The 18,874-nt window shown below is 38.5% G+C and overlaps 1 non-coding gene across 1 annotated transcript; it reads left to right on the top strand.

The window, feature by feature from the left end:
• The first annotated feature begins 374 nt into the window (after positions 1–374).
• On the top strand, positions 375–483 carry LOC145633466 (small nucleolar RNA R71). Its single transcript, XR_014112791.1, has one exon. It is a non-coding gene; the product is annotated as a small nucleolar RNA R71 (small nucleolar RNA).
• The last annotated feature ends 18,391 nt before the right edge of the window (positions 484–18,874 follow it).

Here is an 18,874-nt window from a genome sequence, read left to right as displayed (position 1 = left end):
CTCAAAAAAGGAGGGGGATGAGAGTTAGAAGGAGTACCTCTCCCCTTAAATTGGGAGGGAAGACTTTTAGCTTTGGAAGAAGAACTTTCTATTTTTTCTTTGATTGCACTTACTTCCTTCCCCAAGTTTTCCATCTGTGAAGAGAGATTAATTTCATTCAAATGATCAACCGAGTACACCGTAATGCTACTCTTTCTAGTTGATTCTCTCTCACCATCTTGCCAATCTCTATAACACTTCACAACATCCTCAATGATGTCCACCACTTCTTCTTCCGTCTTATTCATGATGGGACCACCAGCTCCTATATCTAGGCATGACTTGCCTTGGGGACTTAGGCCTCCATAGAAAGTTTTAATATTTTGATAGGTTGGAATCCTGTGGTGAGGACACTCCCTTTGATACTCTTTATAACTTTCCAATGCTTCATAGAGGCTCTCACTTGGGTTTTGTTTGAAACCTTGAATCAAAGCTTTAGAAATTCCTTTGTAACCTCGTCCCATGTCGTTAGATAATTCGGTTTAACCTCCTTGCCTAACCATTCCAAAGCACGCCCAATGAGAGAAAAGGAAAGAGCTTGAGCCGAATGAATTCTTGGGAAACTCCGTTCACCTTGATAGTATTGAAATACTTTTCAAACTGCTTGAGATGATTTAGCGGGCTCTCATGCTTGGCTCCACTAAATTGTCGCCTTTCTATAAAAGTGATCATAGCCGACCTAATTTCAAAAAATTTGTCGGTGTTGTAGGTAGAGAAATTCCACTCTCAAATCTATATGCACCGGGAATCCCCCATTCTTTCAATGCCGCTCTCGAATTCTCTCCCATTCTTGCTTGTTCCTCTTGTTGCGGTTCTTCTTCACTTGAAATGCTAGAGCTAAAAGATTGCATAACAGCCCTTAGTTTTGTAATAGTCCTCTCGATCTCCGGATCAAATGGCACAAGTGAATGACCACGTGCTCTATACATATAACTCAAAGGAAATGATTAGTAGCACGACAACAAGTGTAGCCTTAAAAAGGAAAATCTTTTTGTTTTTTTTTAAGAATGAAATAGACTCAACAACTATAACAAAGCACCAATGTCATTCCCCGGCAACGGCGCCAATTTGACAAAGGTTGAAACTAGGTCGTCATCTAGTTCTACCAAAGTCAAACTAAATTTGTAAACGCTTAACAAACCTTATACGAGTATAGAGGCAAGCTAAGGGTCGAACCCAAAGGAATGAATCAAAACCATGTTATAGTCTAACGTCAAGCTATTTTGAAGAGTTGTTAATGGTTGAGTATGATAACTATGATAACTATTTCAAAGAGTTGTTAATGGTTCCACATGAACGCTTAACAATCATGCTAATTGATAGATCACCCAATTGATTCATACATTGCAAAGGACAAATGATAGTTGCAATCAAAGGAATTTAAAGGTTACCTCCTACAAACCAAACTAGGGTTCACTATGAATGATTAACAAGGAGAATCACAATCAAGTTCAATCAATTAAAGCCATTCCCAAATCAATTGTTCGTGTCATTGGAATTCGCAATGCAATCTAGATTAATCTTATAGGTTGATCACTCATAGTCTAATTAATCACATGCACAACTATGTCAACCAATTTAATTGCAAGAATCAATCAATCAAACAAGGATCATCAATTATTAATAATCATCAATCAAGCATGCTTCCTCTTCTCCCTAGCAACTAATACACTCACTAATCATGGTGAATTCTAAAGCTAAAACTAATTAAAGCAAAAACACATTCATTTCAAGCTAAATCAAAAAGGAAATTCAATCATTCAACAAATTCTCAAATCTAAACCAAATATTCAAGCATAAAAGTAAATTGCAGCTGAAGTAAATTCAAAGGGAAGAAATCTTACTGTAAAGGGGGGGTTCCCATCGTAAGGGTCCTCTCCTTACATGCCCATTGGCCCTTTAGAAGCCTAGGACTTTAAACTTATTAGTGTGTAGTAGGATTTATATTCTTGATTGTTTGGGAGACCTTGAATTAGAAATGATAATCTCATCATGCTTTTTTGTAAGAAACACGTAGGAGTCGCCAATGTGTTTTAGGAAAACTTATAAACCTCGTTCATGCCTTTCTTCCATGTGGAGTTCATGGAATAATTAGCACGAATAATAAGTTTACCCATGCCCAAATTGGTCTACATAAACTAGAAATGAGTTCGGGAGCGAGGGTACTAAAATATCGTTCCTTGTAGGGAGGAATCGCTAATATAGCCCTAGTACGGCCTCTACTAGCCCTTTCTTTTTCACAATTTCATTACCAAACAATGTACGCAACGTGATACCTAAAACTATGTTAGTTGATTTTATTTACAAACATTAATCACATAGGAATTACATTGCAAAATTTGTTAGTCTTATTTAATAATATTCGTGAAAGAACTATAAATAAACAAGATTCGCCTTGTCTTAAGTGATAAAACAACAATTAATTATTCAAGTTCTAGTCTTCATTAACGAAAGAGTACTATGTGAATTAATTAATTAATAGTATGTTTAAAGTGATCAAACAACACTAATTAATCAATTAAAGTTATTTAAACAATAAAAAGAAAAGTGATTTATGTAAGTGCTCAGGAAACTAACCGTTCTTCTTTTATGTTTAATCTCCATTTTAATGTGTTTATGGACTTTCTTTCTTCTTTGTACCTTCAAGGACCTCAATGGAATAAATTAGGGTTTGAAAGTATTTGGGAAGAGAGAGGAAAAAGTAGTATGATAGTAAGAGAAATTGAGAGATTAGGGTTTTGAGAATACTAGGGTTTTTAATTCTGATTTTTTCCGGTCCCCGTAATGCTGAACGAAGACCCCTATTTATAGGCGTATGGATCTAGGTTTAGGGTTATAGATCCGCGCTGTCAAATAGCGCGCGCAACTCTCTGAGTCGCGCCGGGTGCCGTGCGCATCTCAATGAGTCGCGCGCGCCTGATTATGTTCCGCTGGTTTGCGGTTAGCCTTATACGAAAACATGTTTTTAAAACTTCCATAACTTTTGATTAGGGAGTCGTATTAAGGCGTGTTAGATATCATTGGAGATATACTATTGTCTACTTTCCAATGCCGTTAGAATTAGGTTAAAATATGTTATGGATAAAAATTTATGGCCGCTGGAGTGCAAGGGTGTCGGTTTTGGGGCCCGGTTTAGTGTTTTGATCATAACTTCTTCGTTTTGGCTCGTAATTGGGCTTATAATATACCGTTGGAAAGCTATTTGATAGTGCTATCCATTTTTAAAGGCATTTTATTGGAATTTGATGGTTGGTTCACATGTTTGGCTCGGTTTTTCAACAATGTAGGTTCCATTGGATCCAATCATTGCATTTGACGCATTTGGGTCTGTTATTAATCAAGTTTAAACATGTAGGAAAATGTTTTAGGCCTAATTAGTAATTGGAAAAGGCTATAAGATAACTTGGTCTCAAATATGGGTTTCAAATTACTTCATAATTCTTTTCATAGTCCATAAACATTTCAACTTTGATCTAACATGAAGAACGAACTTTTGTAACATCATCGTACTTCCTTTCGGGCCAAGAGGCCAAAAGTAGGTGTATATAGTTAGCCCCCACTTTGATCGAGTCTAGAATAGAAGATGAACAAAGTAGTCAAGGAAATTAATAAGAGACTCATTTTGTGAAGTTCCATAAGAATAGAGAATCTTTCAAAAATATTAAGGATGTCGAAACGATCCTTGGTTCGCTAAGTGTTTGAAACAAGTAGCTATTAAGGCTAGAAATCATTATCTCTAGTCTCAACACGCTAAAGAATCTAGATTTATCCTTTTCATTTGTAGAACACTTTTACAAGTAAAGGTGTTCTGGGTGATGTCAAGTCATGAGAAGAGATCGTTTTTAAAAAAGAATAAAAGGGGATGATTTCCTCTCAATCGTGTCATCGTTGGTCTAAAGTATCTTGATATGTCATTGAAACTTTAGCCTGACTTTAACAAAGTAATAAAGATGAAAAGGGGTTTTCGGTATTCGAGCTGGATGTCCACAAGATAGAAATACATGTCTCAGGACTGGAGGCATATATCCAAATCCAGTGAGAGGGAAGAAAGTCAACAACTATCTCAGCAGTTTTGTCCACAAGATGAGTACACGTGTCTCGGGACTGGAGGCACATGACTACATAGGCGCGACATTGTCTCGTCGCTTCTTTATACAGGGGGTGATTCGACACCCAAATTGTTTGATAAGTTAGTAAGCGCACTAACTACCGTATTTGCTCCCATTAAAGAAGTTCCTGTTCTTGATGGTTCGGCGCGCCTGTCGACTCGTGAGCTAACGCCAACAGTAATTCTCTACCTTTTAGTTCCGAGAGGTAGATCTCGCAAAGCTTAGGCTAAAGTAAAATTTTACGCAACACCTACGCCGTACAATTTTGCGCCGTACGATACGCCATTTGCATTTTTACGCTGCATGAAAACGCCTTCCTTTTTGCTTGGGACGTGAAAAAGGAAGAAAACCCAAACATTTGTAATGTTAGTACAGTAAAATGACAAACCTATCTGTGGGTGCTTTTACGTAAAGCACCACTGATAAGTGACTTTTATGTCACTTTTAGGGTGATTATTGAGTCAGTTTCCGACTTATTTTACAATAATTTAGCCTATTTTGTTCTTTATTTCTATTATTTTATTATTCTCGTCTTTTATTCTTTATTTTGAGTATTTTTGTAATTTTCTATAGTTTTTAGTTTATTTTCGTGTTTTATTTTATTTTTCTTTCTTTTAATGTTTGTAGTTTAAGTCGTTAGTTTATATTTTTAATAATTTCTCTTTTTATCTCATTTTCTTATTTATTTTAGTTTCGTATTTTATTTTATTTCTTTTCATTTAATTTTATTATTTCTTTAGTTTTAGCATTTTATTTTATTTTATTTTACTTTATTTATCTTATTTTATTTTACTTTATTTTATTTATTTTATTTTATTTTCTATTTCACCCTCGTGATGTTTTTGGTTGTAGGCGCTCCGGGTTTCAAAGTCAAGTTTGTGTTCGGGGTCCAAGGTTCGAGCAAACTTCACAATGCCCCTAACCGACCTAGCTGCTTCCCACCTCTTAACCTACACCACACCATCCCTTAACCTCCACCACACCATCTCCCCTGCTCCAACACACACAACATCACTTCCCCTGCTCCCTGCTCTCCCAATCCACCACCAGCCCTCACAACAAAGCTGCCCACTCACACCATTCCCATTTCACCACCAGCCCTCACAACACCACCCAACAACCGTCAACAACACCAACACCATCAACCATCTCCAATTAAACCACCAGCCACAATCCCCTGCTTCCACCAACGCGCAACCCCACAATAACACCAACAACGCAACCAATCGCAACTTACAACCACCCACCACCACTCACGCGCAACCACTGTTGCGCTGCACCTATCACCAAACACAAACCTGAACAGCAGCGACAACAATCTGCAATTCGCAGCACCAGCCACCAATTTCAACCACCAGCCTTCGCAACCCACTCAATTTCAGCCACCTTCAATCACACCAATTTCCAGCCACCGCAACCAATTCACCCAAGCAAACCCCAACACCTCCAATCACCACAACGTCAACCACCAATTCACAGAAACACCAGCAGCAACCCGCAACAATTGCAGCAACACTTACCTCCGCGGCCGCGCACCCCTGTCAGAAAGCGCACACGATTGGAGTCCAAATTCAGAGTCAAGGCAGAAGCTATGCGCGACCTCTGCGAGGTGTCTTCGCGGGCGCGCATTCGTGGGTCAATCACGAGCTTTTCACGTCATTTTTAATGAGAATTGAACGGCTTTGATTGATGCTTGATTGATGACGATGAGGATTGACGGTGGTGATTGAGTGATGATTGATGATGCGTGATGGTGATGATGGAAAGAAAATTAGAGCAGCCAAGATCGAAAGGGGAAAGAAAGGGGGAAGCTGATCGTTTCGTGGGTTTGGGGAAATTGTGGGTTTTGTTTTCTGTTTTCCTTTTTCTTTTCATTTTCTTTTATTTCATTTTATTTTTAGTTTAGTTTTATTTTTGGTTTTTAAGTTTAGTTATTTTAATTATTTTAGTTAGTTTTTATTTCTTTTTAGTTTTCTCTTTTACTTTATTTTATTTTAGCCTTGTATTATAAATACCCCTTTGGGGTTATTTTTTAAAAACATTCACTTAACATTTTTTTAGCCTAGATTAGATTAGTTTAGCCTTTATTTTCTCTCTCTTAGGGTTAGGAGTAGTTTAGAGAGAGAAAGATTGGATTTTTCATGAAATTTTTGGGATTTTGAAGAAGCAAATTTGTGGATTTTTCCTCTCATAAATTCAATGAGTTTTCCTAACTTTCTCTCACCTTTATTGCTTTCATTTATTATTGTTTTTGTTTATTTATTTGTTTATTTGAGTAAATTAATTAGTTTAGTTTTTGATTCTTGCTTTTATTATTATTTTACCTTGTTTTCCATATTTTTTTTCATTATGTTAGTTTAGGTTTTGTTCTAGGGAAATGGATGAAGGTTATGTTAATAAATTGAATGATTGATTGTGGTTAGTATGAAATTGTTTCTTGATTATTGTGTATGGATGATGCTTTTATAGATTAGAATCTTTCTAGCTAATTGATTCTATGCTTTTAATTGTGTTTTCAATCAATTGTGCGAAAGTGAGTTGTTTGAGAACCCTAAATTCCTCCATATCTTTGCTAGGCTAGTTGCACGAGAGTGAATTAGTTTAGTAGGATAATTAACATGCTTAATTGTGCGAGAGTGAGTTAAATGTGTTGATTGTTCCTAATCAAGGTCATTTTCATCTAATTGTATGATGTTGTTGAATGCATTGATGTAATTGGATTCCACTTTCCCTAGTTTTAGTTATTTGCTCTTAGTAGTGTTTAGTTGAACCTTTCTTTACCTCACTTAGTCCTTAGTAGTAATTAGCATAGATTGATACACTTAGTCCTTTTGGGTTCGACCCTTTACTTACCCCTATACTCGTATTAGGGTAGTTTAGGTATTATAAATTGTTAATTTGATTAGGGTTAGTAGTTTAACGACCTATCTAATTCTCGATCAACCACCACGGAACGTATGCTTGGGAAAGGCACAAAGCACGGTGTGAATGCAATATGATGTAAAAAATAACAAAGAAAGAAATAAACTACAGAATGCAAAGCAATTTAAAAGATTTTGATAATTCGCGCGCCATTACGTCTGATGACGAGCAAAAACCGTTGAAAAATGATTAAACGGATCAAAATCCGAATACCGGTCATTTTAGTGACCAGTATCTGCGCGCAACTTAGTGGGTCGCGCAAGCCAAGCGCGCGCTTCTTTCTGAATTGCGTTGGTCTGTCACGCGCAACTAATTCAGTTGCGCGCGACATTTAAGTCAGAAAAAAGAGAATCGGTGAGAGAGATTTTTCATTTCGCTTTCTGTCTCCTTCCTTCACGATTTTTTCTTCTTTCTCTTTCTAAAGAGCTCAAAATTTCTTGTTTTTCGAAGCTAAAGGAAGTAGATCTCGCCCCTTATTCATATTTGCCATAATTCGTTCATTCTTGGCTGAATTTGGGCGATTTTCGAACCGTTAAACCCCAAATTCTGAATTTGGGGGGTTTTTTATTCGACTTGTTTTCATGAATCTGTTTTTTTTGTCGTTGTGACATGTTTAAGCAATATATTGCATCAAATTTCATGTTAAGTGACAAAGTATTGATCCTGTATGAGCATGTAAAACATATATGTTTTTTGTTTGTTCTAATTTTTACTTTGTGCTTGAACTTTATTTCTGTTTTGTTTTTCTCACAAAGACTATACTTGTTAATTTTAATGTAAATTAAAGTGTTTAGAACAACAATTATGCATTAAAATTAGAAATAAAATTTTGAACTTTTATAATAGCATGAATTTGTTCTTGCGACTCATGTTTATTTTTCATGCGTAAGTTGCAAAATTGGCTTTATCAATGATAAAAATAACCGATGGTTATTATTATTCACTTATAAAAACGTGATTTCAAGATTTGCACAAAACTAGTTAGTTTAGGAAATTCTTGAAGAGATCATCGAACTAGTGTAGCTTGGTTAGATTTCGAGTTCGTAAGCCCCCATTTTACATTTTTGAATGTTGTAGCCCCTAGTGTTGGGTGATTTCGAGGATTTCTTGTTGTCATTAATTAGACCCCTTTAGTTTGCTTAAAATGGGTCTATAAATCCCGTGTTTCATCCTATTATGATAACAACAAGGATCTTGGAAACGATTAAACTGGTGTGTTTAAACCGTTTTTTTACCATTCATAGTTTTAACAAATAAATTTGCTAAGTCTAGTAATATTGGTCATTCATTAGAACAAGTAAGGAGAAAATTAAAAGTTATTCAAATTTTTCGTCTATTCTTGCTACTTTTGAATTCTTTCTTTTGAGTTCAAATTTTGTCACTGTTTTAAAGCTTGAGAAAGTAGATGTTATCCTCATTGCGAAATTCCAATGTGTGCAACAATGGAAAATAATTTTAAATGAAGACTCCTTAATTTAGAATTTAGGAGTCTTTTGTTTATATTCTAACTCATGAAATTGTTTGTCTTATGTTAATAGAGTGTCGTGATACAATTTTCATGATGAATGATTGAGTACTAAACTTTCGTATGAGCAATTATGATTTTGTTTCTTTTGCTCTATACTAGTCAAGTAGTCATACTCTCTAATCTCTAGAGTAAATTGAAGTATTGAAACAACAATTATGCACTAAGATTAGTTTTTGAAGCTGAACTTAAATATGTAACACTTTTAATGGCCAAGTTTAGTTGCAAACTTTGTTTTCCAAGGAACAACATACATGATTATTAAATAATTGTGATACATTTGAAAATTTGTAAGGCTCGAGATCTATGTAAACCATTTGAAGTTTAGGCGATTCTCGAAAGTAGCTCGAATGGTATGAATATATCATTTTGTTTTTTTTGGTTGATATTGGAGCCCCCATGTGTCGAGTTATGCGCATTCTTTCTATTTCACAAGTCTTGAAGCCCCCAATTTGGGGTAGTTCTAATGACTTGCTATTATTTAGGCCATTCATATGATACTTAGATGGACCTATGTATATGTCCTATTTTGTTTTGAGATATTTAGGACAATGACATGGCTTTCACATTTTAGTTAAAGTCATGTTCAAGAAAGCAAGTTAGTTCTTTGCTCGTTCATAAACCAAAACAATTGTGTTTAAGGTTTAGTATAACATACCTAATGTCTAAACGTTTGTAAAGATCATTGTGGTGATTTTATTCTCAAAGTTGATTTAGAACATCAAATATTTTCTTTATTCTTATCAATCTTTGGTCTTGGTCTAGTAGGTGGTTTGTTTACCATCCCTTAGCCAATATTCGCATGAGAACTAAGCGAGAACAAGTTTGAATCAAGAAGAAGTCGAATCTTAATTCATTCCTTTAAGAAAAATACATGTATTATCCAAACAGTTATAGAGAATCTAAACATTATTTATTTGAGAAAAAAAAAAATTCAGAATGGAAATTTTGAATACTATTTTTTATTAGAAACATGTTGTTTCGAACTAGAATTCAAAATTGGAAAAGGGATCCAATAATTATATTATTTTCAAAACTGGACCCAACATGGAAAGAAAAGTCTAGCTCGTAATTGAGTGTGACTTTTTTGTCCAAGATTGATGAAGATAAGTTGTAATTTGCAACTTATTTCAACAAGTAATGAAAATGTGAGAAAAATTTCGTATATTTGATTTTGTTTATGTTTTTCTGCTTGTTATCATTATCCTATTTTCTAATTAAAAGTGAAGTTCTTTCAATTAAATAATTACCGTAGTTTGAAAATAAATGTTTATCAAACCTAGGTTTGGTGAAGTGTTAGAATAATTTATAAAATCATTCGAATCACTTTCTAAAATATGGTCTCATTTTGAAATAAAAGTTAAGGTGAGACCTATATTTTTAATTTGAAGCCCCCAAGCGTAGACTTTAGGTGGCTTTTGGAATTCATGTATACATATGCTAGGGGATGTTTCTCATGTTTATTTAAAGCACCAAGACTTGTATTTTTAATTGTGGAATATTGCATATGTTTATCACAAATTGTTTGACCAAGTAACATAATTAATTATCTTAGTCAATCAATAGGAAGTGGTATTCTTCCCTTTGTCATTTAAAGTTATTAAGATGGTTCGTAATAAGCTTTGCATGACATTGATTTTGCAGCATAAATAGCATGTTCAAATTTGTAAATAGAGAGAAGTGGAGATGTCTTGGCTTTTTTAGGCCCCCAATTTGAGGCAAAGAGCGAAAAAATTGTAATATTTTCGAGTATTTTAGATGCCAAATGGGAGGGATCATCCCGCCTTACCCCCTTAAAAAATAAATGAACAAAAATGAAGGATTTGTATAAAAAGGAAGGGGAATCCAACTTTCCCATAGAGGAATAAAGAAAGAAAATTAGACATGTTTTTGAAAAGCAAGGATTATTGACTTAATATTTGAATCATCGTGATGACTTGGTAGTGAGGTATACATGTGATAGCGATAACGATCATTTTTTTCATGTAGCGATCGTGTTCAATCTATATTCCTCGCTTAGAGAAGATGGAGATATCCCACGTAGGCAGACATTTTAGTTGCTCATGACAAGTGAAAAGACCAATTCTCAAGAGTTGTAAAAGACATCTAAAGTTGATGTCGAGGCTGTCGATATATCAAATCAATTTATTGTATTAACTCTTTTTCTTTTAGGCATTGTATATAGAACCTGAATTACCTTAATAATAAACAGCCCTATTATTAGAAGAAAATAAGATGATTGTTGTGTTTGTATTTTTATTTTTTTAAACTGATAGTCGTCTCATTATTATTTGGCAAAGGATATGGAAAACATCGAATTTAGTTTGATTCGATTGCTTTACTTACATGATGTAATCAAGCCAATGGCTATCAAATCAGCCAAATCATTTAAATTTTTTTTATATGATCTTGTGATCATAACTCAACACTTCATGCATTTTATATATGGGCATGACTACTTAATAGTAGGTCCATATGTGCAAAGGTCTAAGATTGGCCATATTTTCATGGAATGATGATTTTGGTATATGGTTATGGTCTACCTCAAGGAGGGTCTTTCCAAGGTCATAACGTGGCTAGGTTTGGGGTTATGAACAATGGACAGGCTCAAGTATACTCCCAAAATCCTTTACTTTTGGTGCTTATCAAATTAGAACCTTTCTGCTTTGTGTGACAACACCTATATTAGGTGCCTTTTCCTTGTCATCTCTTCTTTTTTTTTTTTTTTGACAAGTTTTGTTATGGGTTTATAACGATTTTCTTTTTTCTTTTGCATTTGATCTTTCCTTTTAGGTTTAGACTAAATTTTTGTCCCCTTCTTATGTTTCTGAAAGGAATGGTGTCCTTCGAACAAGTGTACTATTCCGTTAATGGGTTAAGAATTATTAGAAAGCTAATATATTTAGTGAGGTCAAGTGATCGGAATGCCCGGGTGGAGGCCGCTTCCGATCAGTAATATTAATAAATAAATAATATTACAGCTTAATCTTGACTGAACCCTTTGGGTCACACCCAAGCATTCAACAAACCGAACCGACGAATTGATTCGGAAGGAATTAATGAGTCGACCGTGTAATATTTATTTAGACGTCGGAAATTCGAGCTTAGAGCGTCGGAAGTCGAGTCGAAAAATAGTGAAAGACGAGACGAGAAATAGTAATAAATCAATAAAAGACCAAAATACCCCTAGCATCAGAATGCCCAAGCAAACCGAGTGCTAAGGGCGTATGGCCTAGCATGGTGGCTAGCATGCGCATCAAGCCGAGCCTAGGCTGGCTGGTGCATGCTAGCGCACCCATGCTAGCATCGCAAGGCTAGGCGCTGCCTAGTGCGTGCTAGCATGCTAGGCGCAGCCTTGTGCGCGCAATAGCTAGCAAGCATGCCGCAACAAGCTGTAGCAGCGCGCACACGCCAGCTCGCCACAGCTAGCAGCAGCATGGCTAGGCCATTGCTTGCTGCCTAGCAGCGCTGGCCAAGGCACAAGGCCAGCAGCAGCCCGCATGCGAGTGCTGGGCCTGCTGGGCGTGGCTGCCACGGACAGCAGCACATGGCAGCCCACCTTGGCTGCCTTGGTGCCCAAGGGTGGGTGCCATGTGGCTAGTGGTCCTTGAGTGTGTGTGAAGTGAGGTGGCCGGTTATGGGAGAGGGAGTGGGGAGCAAGTTTGGTCCCCCCTTCTCCAAGTGGTCCTCACCTAACCACTCACATGAGCTTGCCACTTGTTGATTTATTACAAGTTTGATTTATTTATTACTTGCCACTCATTCACCGTCCGGCTACTGATCTGACGGCCATCCACAGCCTAATCCCGTTTGCAAAATGGGGCATGGACATTCTAGGTCCTTACACGCCTGCTTCAGGCGGAAAGCGCTACATCTTGGTGGCTGTGGATTATTTCACCAAGTGGGTAGAAGATGAGGCGGTTAAAAACATCAAAACCTCAGACGTGATTTCCTTCATCTGGAAAAACATTATCACTCGGTATGGGGTACCTATGTCTATGGTGTTTGATAATGGTCCTCAGTTTGAGACGCCTCAGCTAAAAACTTTGTTGGGAGATCAGGGGATCTCAAGCTATTTTGCATCTGTTGGCCGGCCCCAAGCAAACGGCCAAGTTGAAGCCTTCAATAAACTCATCTCAGACAGCATTAAGAAGAAAATAGAAAAAGCCGGTGGCTTATGGGCAGAAGAGTTAATCCATGTCCTATGGGCCATCCGGACAACAGCAAAAGGGGCAACCGGTGAAACCCCATTTCTCATGGTTTACGGTGCTGAAGCCGTCTTGCCCATCGAACATTACGAGCTGACCCTCAGAGTCATGCTATATGATGAAGAGGCAAATTGGGAAGCAATGCGCTTGGCATTGGATTCACTCCCAGAACGGAGGGGCAATACCGCCTTGCGTCATGAGATTTACCGTCTGAGAATGACGAGATCCTACAACAAAAAAGTACACAAGCGTCCTTTGAAAGTTGACGACTTAGTGTTACGAAAAATGGAGGCAACCGGTAGGGCCAATGAGCTGGGGAAGCTAACCTCAAATTGGGAAGGCCCCTACCGGATCTATGAAGAAGTAAGGGATGGCACCTACCGACTGGAAACTCCAGACGGCAGGCGTCTGCCTAGAACTTGGAATGTAGACAATCTAAAAAAGTACTACTTCTGAGATTGTGATTGTAAACTTTTTGTAAACAGTAAATCAATTAATGAAGATTCAGACTCTGTTTGCAAAATTGAGTTATTGTCTGATTATCCATCCGGGTAATACCCAGACGAACTCTTCATTCACCTAACTAAGTTTGATACTTAGTAAAGGTCACATCTGATGGATCGCCTGGGTAATACTCAGATCCCTTGTTTATTTAACCTTGATACTTTGTTTATTCAATTGCTTGATTATCCGCCTGGGTAATACTCAGACGGATTCTCCATTTATCTAACTAAGTTTGATACTTAGTATGATCAAATATTTGCCTGTCCGTCTGGGTAATACCCAGACAGACTCGTTTGTTTAAAAAACTAAGTTCGATACTTAGTGTAAATTCAACACTTTGACCAAAAACTAAGCACAGAAACATTTAGTGGCTATACAACCGGTCTCAAACAAGACCAGAGGCTAAAATGGCCGGATGGTTACTCATTTTATAAAATCGCCTTTCCCAACATGGACAAAGGCGTCCGGCGACACCCCTCCGGGTGCAATCGTCGCAGAGAACAGTATTTGTCGGTTCTACGTACCCATGCAGACGGCAAAAATTGAACGACCAAATTGGTCAACTCATAGCCGTCTGACCAAAATGACCTGTGAAGAATGATCAAGTTGCCGAATATCGAATGCCTTTGGGCATCAGACGGTCACCGGCTGAAGATCTCACTTGGTTATTTATTCCAAAATTGCAATTCCTACCTCAATTGGGGCAAAGGAGTCGTGCAATGGCGCTATGAAATCTCTACCAAGACGGATAAGCACTGTCTGGGTAGTTACTGGAACGCCTGTTGGTGTACGGATGTGCACTTGGTTTGCAGCAATCACTATTGTGATTGATTGACTTGCAAACATATCATGCTCTTTACAGCATCAGACGTTTTCAAGTCAATCAACCAACTCCACTTGAAACCAACCACACAGCCGTCCAGGGGCAAGGACAACCGGACTATTAATTAGTTAGGCAAAAGTGAAAAATCGCCGCATGCTTTTGATAAGTTAGGCAAAAATGAAAAATTAAAAATGATCAAAACTGACTCAGTCAGTGCATTTCATAAAGACCACCCAACCAAACGGTTGTAGTGGATTAAAATGTAAACCGGACCCCGTTCGGGAGAAAAAGAAATTGTTATTTGACCCGGCTCCTCAGCCGGTAAATACAAATTTACTCGGCACGCAGGCCGGAAAAACAAGTTTTGGCACACTGCCGCTGAATAAAAGAAAAAGACAAAAAACAGAGATTGGCATACTGCCGCTGTAGACACCTAAAAATGTCTCCCCAAAACCAAACCCGATGATGAACAACCTTTCACCGCCACTATTGGTCGGGTTCAGTATTTAATCCCGAGAGTGCTTAAAAAATCGTATTTTATTAAATTCATATTTTTGAACAGTCCATGGATTAGTCTTGATGTTTGGTAAAAGCATAGTTTTAATTTCAGCCCAAATTTATTAATTAATTTTTAGCCCAAGCCTTTTTTATTTTATTGTTTTATTATTTATTTTTGGCCCAAACCCTTTATTTATTTTTATTTAATTATTTTCTTATTTTAGCCCGAATAATAAAAAGTCAGAAAAGACCCAAAATTATCAATCGGCACTTAAAATGCCGAAGGAAATTAGGGTTAAAAATGTATTTAGACGGAAAAACGGGCTGGAATTTCCCGCGCCACGGCAAGTACCTACCGTGTCACGGGAATCCTTCCCGTCTGACGGTGGGATTTCCCGTAACACGGGAGGTCTTCCGTGACACGGGACGTTCCGTGTCTTTTCCGCGTAAACCCTTGACGTGTTTTCTATCCCGTTTTATGAAAATTTCCCGCGTCACGCCAAAAGTGTACCGTGTCACGGGAAAGTGTACCGTCTGACGGTGGGGCTTCCCATGTCACGATACAGTTTGACCGTGTCACGGGATACTTTTTTAGGGTTTTTATAATTTTAGGGTTCCGTGTGCTCCCTCAGCACATTTTCCCTATAAATACCCCCCTCATTTCTGATGAACGGGGCACCGAGTAATTCTATTATTTTATTTTCTCTCTTCTATGCTTTAGCCTAAACACTAGCCTACCCTTTTGTACTTCAAAATTCCTTCTTCAAGTACTCAAAGGAGTCCATACTTCACTCGTGGTTCCATCCTTAAGCCAAGGCGTGAAAGGTAGAATTGTTTGAGGGTTTGGCCTCAAAATCAATTTTACTTTATTTTATTTAATTTAATTATTGTTTATTTATTTCCTTGAAGTTACTAACTCGTTTATTATTTTGTAGTTGCAAACAAACAGAATCGAAGTAAGGATCATGCTCCTTTTATTTCTATTATTTTTCTAACGATTTTATGTTGTTGGAATTGTGATTAAATTGGTTTTAATATTAATGTTATTCTATTATTGATCACCGTATTGCATGTTAAAGGGAATATGTAATTGAAAATCACGCCTAATAAGATAATTTGGACAACCGCTTTTCGATCCTTTTTAATCTTGTTATTAATTGAAGTGATCACCAATATATTGTTTGTATGCCTTTGAGATCACAGGAATGCTTTTCAATATAAGAATCCAGTAGAGGCCAATACGGGCGAATGTGACTCCATGACTCACTTCGTACCATCATCCCCGATCTTCTTTTCGTGGTTCCGAACCATATGGAGTTAGTAATCTCATGGATTATGAATTGGGTGTAACCTTCACGGGTCAATCGTTGTCCCTTATCGTGGTTGCCTTTTTATGATCCGTGAACGGTTTACAAGTTCCTTAAAAACTTGTTGGCGGCTCCCTACTTTCCTTGTCCCTAATCGTAATGTTAATTCCTACTTCCTATGAGTGCCAAGCATATTCACCTATGCTTTTAACGTAGGCGCACTTCAAACAACGCCTACAGCCGCTGAAACGTCACTTCTGGCCTGCAGGCGGCTCCTCCTGGTCCTCCTCCTCATCATCTGAGGGTATCTCCTGCGCTTCACCCGGACCAGGTAGCTGAGGTACGAGGGGCTCATTGTTGGCATCAACCCAGGGGTCGAAGGACTCAGGCTCTAGATCACCCTTCTCTCTCAGGTACACCACGTCCTCGGTGTACCTGTGAGCCAGTGCCCAGACGCCATAATCCGCGTCCGGGTACAGGGCAGCCCAGGCGATCTTCATTCGGGCGTCTTTATCAGCGTTACTCTTTGCAACTAGACGGTTTTGCTCCGCCTCCAGGGTTGCTGCAAAGTTTATCTGAGCCTGAGCAGCCTCCTTCTCCAGTTTTTGAACCTTGGTCTTCAGATTGGTGTTCTCTTCAGAAACACCCTGAAGATTGCCAAGGTCCGTCTGGGCCTTCTTGAGCGCCTCATCAGCCTTTTTGGCACTCTCAGCAGCCTTTTGTTCAACCCATGACTTGGTTGTGCGCGAAGGAAAATAGGGCACTAATCAGATCTTCTAACTGCCGTGCCACGGCAGAATCTGCCGTGTCACGGTACAGTGCACCGTCTGACGGTGCACAGTACCGTGACACGGGAATTTTCGCCGTGTCACAGTGTACAGTACCGTGACACGGGAATTTTTGCCGTGTCACGGCAGTCCTAAAATCAGTCCGGTGGCTTATTTTCTTTCCTCACAGTCGACTTCCTTCGATTTTTCTGAAAAAACGTATGTGTTCTACATGCGTCTTAGCCCCGGGGAATTTAAGCTCTATCGACCCAAAAACTCTCATGGCAATAAGGGTTCATCTGAGTTATTAAATTTACCCAAACCATGGAGTCGAGTTCGATTTCATCACGAACTCGCGGAGCCGCCTGTTGGCATACACCCTCAAGGGAGGCTGCCTTGCTAACGCGTCCAAACTCTTAACCATGGTACCCTTTTGACACCCAAAGCTTGACCAATAGTTGAACATAGATCTTGACTCTAGGTTGCGAACCTTTTTTACATCATCGTGCCTAAATGCTGTGTGGTTGTTTGGTGCTAACCTTCATGTGTTTGCTCTTTTGTTCAACCCATGACCGAGGGTTTTTACTCTCACATAGTAATTAGTACGGACCTAAAATTGGTTAAAATCTGAAAAAAATCACAAAACTGACCTGGAACTGCGCACCGTGTCACGGCATGTTCTGCCGTGCCACGGTGAACAGTGCCGTGACACGGGGTTGTCTACCGTCTGACGGTAGACTGCACCGTGTCACGACAGTCTGCACCGTGACACGGTGCCCAGGAAAGTGTCATGTCAGTCTTTTTTTTCGATTTTTGTGCGAATGCTTTGTCCAGTTTGGTGTCATGGCTAGCTATACGGTCAAAACACGCGTCTATAACTTCACTTAATCACTCACATGTCGTGTTCACACACTTTTTGCTTTAAGTCGTGCACCACTTTTTTGACCGTATTTTAGGGAAGTCTTGTTTTTGTGTCGTTTTTTTTTTCGGAGTAAGTCGGATGGTATCCTCTCTTTAAAAATAAACAAGTAGAATTTCAAAATTATAGATTTTTTTTTTTTTTTAAAAAAAAAAAAAAAAAATTGCCGTGTCACGGTACAGTGCACCGTCTGACGGTGTGCCGTACCGTGGCACGGGAATGTTCACCGTGGCAAGGCAATTTTCACCGTGACACGGTGGATTTTCCAAAAAAAAATAATAAAAAAAAATAAAATTGCCGTGTCACGATACAGTGCACCGTCTGATGGTGTGCCGTACCGTGGCACGGGAATGTTCACCGTGGCACGACAATTTCCACCGTGACACGGTGGATTTTCCAAAAAAAAAAAAAATTGCCGTGTCACGGTACTGTGCACCGTCTGACGGTGTGCCGTACCGTGGCACGGGAAAGTTCACTGTGTCACGGCAATTTCCACCGTGACACGGTGGATTTTCCTAAAAAAAAAAAAAAAAACCGCGTCAGTCAAGTCTTCCGTGTTAATTTGGTCCTCGCGTCAGTCATTTTGGTTATTGTTCACATGTCTAACCATACGATCATACCACGAGTCTTATAACATCACTTAGTCACTCACGAGTCAAGTATAGTCCACACACTTTCTTTATGTTCCGACTCGAGTCGTGCACCAGGTCGTTTATGATCGTATATTAGGTTCATGCACCCTTTTTTCGTCATAATAAAAAATGAGTGGAGTTTTCTCACCTGTTTTCAAATGTCTATTTTTTTCCTTCCTTTCCTATCTGGAGCAATGAGTCAAATAATTAAGTGAATTATTTTATTTCACATTACTTGGTCAAGGTACAGGGATAGATCAATACGGTTCGAGCCATTACCGCAACAATCTCTCAGATCTAATAGGCGTTCAAAGAGAACTTTGTCATCTCCGTTACTCATCACCTTTAAATGGCCACTAAAGAAGACATTGAGAACATCAACAAATCCATTGAGGCACTGTCTTCCATGATGCAAACCCTTACCACTAGGGTCACTACCATGGAACAAAACAAGGTCACTGTTTCCTTCCTTGACAAACTGAAGGAACAAATGAGTAAGATCTCTAAGGATTTCACTTATGTGGAACGGCCTCCAACTCCTTTGGATGTGAAGGATAGACTCCCTGAAAAGTTCTCCACTGCCGATATTCCAAAGTTCAAGCCTATTGACAATCCAATATT

Source organism: Chenopodium album, chromosome 5, assembly GCF_948465745.1.
Source record: "Chenopodium album chromosome 5, dcCheAlbu1.1, whole genome shotgun sequence".
NCBI classification, from domain to species: Eukaryota; Viridiplantae; Streptophyta; class Magnoliopsida; order Caryophyllales; family Amaranthaceae; genus Chenopodium; species Chenopodium album.
Note: the sequence above shows the minus strand (reverse complement) of the source record. Positions and strands in the feature narration are given on the sequence as shown.